Genomic DNA, 6,000 nt, shown 5'->3' on the forward strand with positions numbered 1-6,000 from the left:
CCAAGCTTACTGATTACTGGATTTCCAAAAGTAGGAAGGAAGCCAGAGCTTTCAGCTGTCAGACTCTTCTCCTCTGGAAGCAGCTACCATGTGGAGTACAGACAAACACGCTCAAAACTTTTAAAACTTTATTTGTTGATAATTCTTATATGTCTGGATCAAGTGACCCTGAAGCATCCTTATTATGCTACCATAGCCTTAGGTTGCTGGAGCACACCCCACGATGCAATATGCATTAGTTGCCTACGCCTCTCATTTCACTCCTGTCGTTAAATTTTTTCTTCTCTCTTCCATAATTTGCATCTTTCCCTTTTTTTCCTTTTGCCGCAGCTGGTTGAGGAGTAAGGGGGAAAGAGGCACTGGTCTTGCGAGAGGTTTTTGTTCATGTTAAAAGGGTTTTTTCTTCCCACTGTTTCCCCAAGTGCTTGCTCATAGGGGGTCAGCGTAGAGTGGGGCTCTTGGTTAAAGTTTTCTCTTTGGTGCCTTGAAGTGTTATATAAATACTATAGATAGATAGATAGACTATGGCTAAATGAGCTCTGTCAGAAACACAGTTATCAAGTAGGTAGCCAGTATTTTTGTCCTTCAGACATAAGAAGAAGCTGCAGTCATGAAACTACCTGACTGACCTTATTTATTTGTATGTATTGATCCTTCAGTCTCATAAAACTCAGGATTGCGAGTAATAAAGTGGCATCTGTACATGTCCAGCATGCTGGCAGAGAGACTCTGTCGGGCATGATTTCAGCTATAAACATATGGCTTTCATATCTCAAAACCAGGGCCAAAATATGGCAAACGTCAACTAATAATTTATCTAAAGTCTCCTTCTTAGACGTTTATGTATTTTAAATTTGTCAAATATAGAGGATGTTGAGTGTCTTTGCTTTGATTTTCGAGATTTCTCTCTGTTACTAAGCAATATCAGACATCATGACATCATTTGACCTCTCAGAGTTTTTGCACTTGTATTGAAAATGTTTTTAAAAAACTCGCTCGGTTGACGCAGTACACCATGACTTCACTCCTTGCCCTTTCGGTGCCCTTGCAGTAATTTCTTGGTGTTGTTTCTCTCCGTGTCTCCCTATTTTCTCTTTTTCTCCTCAGTTTTTACTTCCCCAATTGCACGTTTGCCTTGTTTGCCCGTCACACAGCTCCCTTGATTTGCTCTTGAGAACAAAATGTTTCCTATATTTTTCCTCAGCCAGAACGACAGTGCGACACCTGAGGCCCCTTTTATATCCTCCCAGATGTATTTGCCCTTACCTGTGGCTTCATAGCCTGTCCAAAGTGTGTGGCAATGACTGTTTTCAGAGTAACTGATGGCTGTAGTTTCTGTCATGGTGAGCAAAAAGATGAACTCTCTTACTCATCCAGCTCAGTGATCTTTCAGAAGTGTTAGAAAGCGCCACCTTTCATCTACCTCTGGTACTGAGTGGCAGTTTGACGTCTAACTGCCCTCCGGTGACTCAACTACAGTGTGTGCCAGACAAACTTCTGCAAACAAATTAGGACTGAAACACCCGTTTTAATAATCATGAATAAGAGTAGAGAAGAAGACAAGAGTTAATGAAAGGCTCTGAAAAAGACAATAAAAGAAAAAAATGAAAAATATAGTTTCTTTTACACTAAAGTAAAAATGGTGAAACACCTTAATGGATGTTGCTGTGTCCCCCAGTATTCATATTTATGTGGCAAAAAGGCTTTTGACATGTAAAATAGCCACACTAGATTTTAGTGGCAGTCCCCGGGACAGCTTGTTACAGCTTTAATGACTATACTGGCTTCAAAGAAAATTGATTTCTGCATAAGAAAAGAGCGCTAACCCATCAAAAACAATCGTGACTGACCAATAAAATCATTAAAATAATGACTGCTAATTTGTAAGGGTTACCGAAGCCACATTATTTGGATGGCTTCATGTCTGATGAAAAATCGGTTAAATCGATCATCATTTGGAACTGTGTTGCATAAAAACAAATTGGGACTTTGATATACTGCAACACAGCAGACTAAGCTTCCCTCATTTGTGCACACAGTTTGTATCCAGATTGTGCCAGAGTACTGAAATATCTCAGTAATCTTTATGCAAATGGAAAATGAGCTCATATTGTCATCAGATCAAACGTCTTTCTGATGAAAAAGGAGAATCTTGTGGTAGTTCACTAAAACACATTGTTAACGTCTTGGGTTTTGTCTCTGATCTGGGATTTTTTTGGTATCATATTATTGGTCGTTTTTTATGGCATCAGAATGATCATTAAAACACTGCTGAATAACACCCATCTTAGAAAAGCACAAATTTTCTCTTAATAAATTAAAAAATAACTTAGATTTTATGTTTATGGTCACCTTTATCTACACAACCGCTGTTCAAATGCATTTATAGAGCCCGTAGGTCCCCTGAAAACCTTTAACGTCCATTTATGTGGCAGGCAGAAGCGCATTCCTGTGACAAATTATTCTTCATTATTGGGATTATAAACGAATGCTTTTAGTGCTCTTAGTTACATGAATTCATTTGCAAGGAAAAACACCTTGCTTAAAAATATATATATATAACTTTTGTAAGTGCAGCAATCATAAGCCACAGGAGAGTTCAAGCTGCTCTCCAAGAAGGAATCACACATGACGGATGTAAAACATAATTGTTTGTAATTAGAGAGCAAAGTGAAGATGGATCATTCACAGTTCTTCATGCACCGACACAAACATATTTATCTCTCCGCAGTGAGTTGGTGAAGACGCTGATCAGGTCTGCATGGCAGTCTGGCACAAAGATCAGATTTATTCTTGAGTTTTTGGAGCATCAGTGGCTACTCAGACACACAGTTTGTGCTACTGTTTTCCTCTGATTATAATTGGATTTGGTGTCATTTATAATGATTTATTTTAGGGATCCACCAATTGTGAAATTCTATGCTGATACTAATGATTTGCTGGGTAGAGGATTCAATTTGGTTACTTGTTTATTTATTTTTGATATCAGATTATTAGATTTTGGCTATTTTTTTTAACCCCCATTATGCAGCAGGGGGAAACAAACAATAGCTGACCTGTTTAAATGTGACTGTGAATTTTATGCGGGTGCGTGGGAATCTGTGGTGTTTGTGCTCAAATTAATATTCATTAAGCATGCACAGAATGCTAACCGTGGTTTTACAGATAAGTCATTTCTTATAATCCTGGAGTGGGCATTGAACCAATGCAGACCCAGTGAATACCATTGTTCACTTGGATTTGAAAAGCCTTTGTGTTGCATTTATAAGTGAATGCACCAATAACACAGTTTTTGAAATCCAAAAAACATAACGACTTGTGAAGAAATTAGTTTTTTCTACTTTTAAAGTCCATTTCACTGAGATTGAGATGACATAATTATAATAATTAATAATATGCTTTCAGAAATTTTCGCAGCTACATCCCATAAAGCCAAACTTTTTCTTTTTGCTTCTTTCTTTTTTGAGGATTTGTACAAATTGAAGTGATAAAGCACAGCTTGATAATTTGTATGTTTTTACCAGAGTATTATTCAGTTGTTTGACTCTTTTCTGCCTTTTTGCTGCTCGGAACTTTGATATTTTGTGTACAGTATGGTGTAAAAGTCTTGAGCGATCCCTCATTTCTTTATGTTTTGCTAGGAAAATGGGAAATAGGTGCAGCAATTTGTTATGAAATGCATGTATAGTCCAAAGCTCTTCTTTTGGATGTTTGCTGCCCTTTTTCCATTCTCTATCAAGATGATGGAGGCCAGTCCATGACTGACAGTGTTATACTGTGTGTAAGTACGTTTTTACTACATTGGTAGTTTGTTTGAGTGACAACAAAGTTGTTGCTAATAAGATTTTGTGACAGGCTGCTAGTAACATAAATATACCAGTTAAAATGTAAAATTGTTGCTTGAACAATAAAATGTCTGTAATGTGCAGACACAACACTGGTTCGTCACTTTGGTTAGATTAGGTTTCTTTCATAGGTCAGTCTTAAGTGGCTTAAAAAGAAAAGAAGGGAGAATCCTCTGAAAATGGTCAGGTACAAGGAATGGACAGAAAACTGGTGAAAAATTAACCAATGACCAAAACAAAACTTTAAAAGATATCCAGAAAGCCCGGAGAAGTGTTGCTCAAGACCACTTTTAAAAAAACTTACAAGAATATCCAGTTGCTTGGTGCACTGAGTGTTTCTTGTTCTTACACACCACTCTTCATTTACAGTCATCTTTAGTTATTATTTATCTCTGTCTCTCTTCCACAGTGTGTCTTTTGTCCTGTCTCTCTATCATCACTCCCAACTGGTTGTGGCACATGGCTGCTCCTCTCTGAGCCTGGTTCTGCTGAAAGTTTATTCCTTTTAAAAGGGAGTTTTTCTTTCCCACTATCGCCAAGTGCTTGCTCAAAGAATCTTTGATGATTGGGCTTTTCTCTGTATTATTGTAGAGTCTTTACCTTACAATATAAACCATACAGCAGACAACTGCTGTTGTGATTGGTGTCATATAAATAAAGCTGAATTGAATTGAATTATTTAAGGTATTGCTTCTCTTCTGTATGCTGCCTGTCACCATATCAGCATTAATATCATAAAAATTCAAATATCTTTACAACATCTCAGCTATAATTTAATGTGATTTTGTGGATGTAGCGAAATCTGCCCACTCCTTATTTTATCTCAGGCTGTTGTTGAACACCATCCTTGGAGCTAAGCTCATTATCTGCTTGGCCTTGACCAACACCACACACAATGTGGTGAGCTGTATTGTGAAGCGTGACAGCCTATTGATCAGTGATACAAAATCCCTGATCCACAGGGTAATATTATTCACATGTTACAGTACTGTTTATTTTAAGACATGCAAACCTATTAACTTGCATTTGAAAACCAGTAAATTTGTAGAAATAAATAATAAAATGTCCTAAAAATGTTACAATGTTTTTTAAATTTCATTTTGTTTTAGGACCGGGCCAATAATTCAATATATAGATAATAGAACGTGTTTTAAATCAAGAAACTGCATCTGCAGTCGCAGAAAATTATCCTGATTATCTTTGTATTATTACAGGTCATTGGGCTTTTCTTTGTATTATTGTAGAGTCTTTACCTTACAATATAAAACGCATTGAGACAACTGTTGTTGTAATTTGATGCTATATAAATAAAACTGAATTGGAAAAAGTGAAAAAACCTACTAAAAGACTAACAGTTACTTCTGCTTTTCCTGACTGCGATGCCTTGACTCATCTCAGGAACTCCATAGCCTTTTTTATTTCTTGCCCTTTTACACCGTGGAAGTGATTATACTTTCATTTCATCCGCCCTTTGAATTCACCCAGATCATTGGATGTTGATGAGGAGTTTAAGGGCAATTTCTGTCTGAACAGCATTGTTCCTACGACGTTATATGCAGCTTTGGGTCTCTGCAGTGTAAAAGTGAGAGTGGAAGAACAAGTACTTATACGAACCATCCTTCCTGTGTGAGAAGCAATAAGTTCAGAATGTCTTTTATGGCCGGTCACAAACTTTCGATTATTTACCTCAAGCTCTTAATATTCATCATCAGTATCATGCGACCATGGCAATTTCAATTTCCTTCTCTGCTTGTAGAAAACTCAGGCTGAAGGCAGTGAAACTTTAACTGTGCGCATAATGGATTTACAGCGTTTTTATGACTCAGAGATATAGCTTGCGTAAAAAGAAAGTAAAATCTGACCAACATTAATGCAGAAAGCAGAGAATAGATGGTGTAATTGTGAAAAGGCTGTGTTGTTGTTGTTGTTGTTGTCTTGTTGTTGATTTTTACAACAAGTATAGGACTTCAACCTGTCTATACCATCTATTAAGGAAAAGAAGTCTATGTTTTGTCTACTTTAATATCATCTCCTTATATTTTGACATGGCACATTTATCTCTTAAACTGTTCTGTCATTGTTAACTGTTAATAATGTTTTCATTCATAACTTTTTGCTTGTCAATTTGTGCTTTACTATTTAGCCCATTCATCAT

At 36.9% G+C, this 6,000-nt stretch overlaps 1 protein-coding gene across 4 annotated transcripts in view; it reads left to right on the forward strand.

Moving 5' to 3' along the window:
- grik1a (glutamate receptor, ionotropic, kainate 1a) overlaps positions 1-6,000 on the forward strand; it is a 39,073-nt gene that overhangs the window by 4,912 nt on the left and 28,161 nt on the right. The gene's annotated exons all lie outside the window — the stretch shown is intronic.

This window comes from Haplochromis burtoni, unplaced genomic scaffold, assembly GCF_018398535.1.
Source record: "Haplochromis burtoni strain Fernald_Lab_line unplaced genomic scaffold, NCSU_Asbu1 Contig_109, whole genome shotgun sequence".
Lineage (NCBI taxonomy): Eukaryota > Metazoa > Chordata > Actinopteri > Cichliformes > Cichlidae > Haplochromis > Haplochromis burtoni.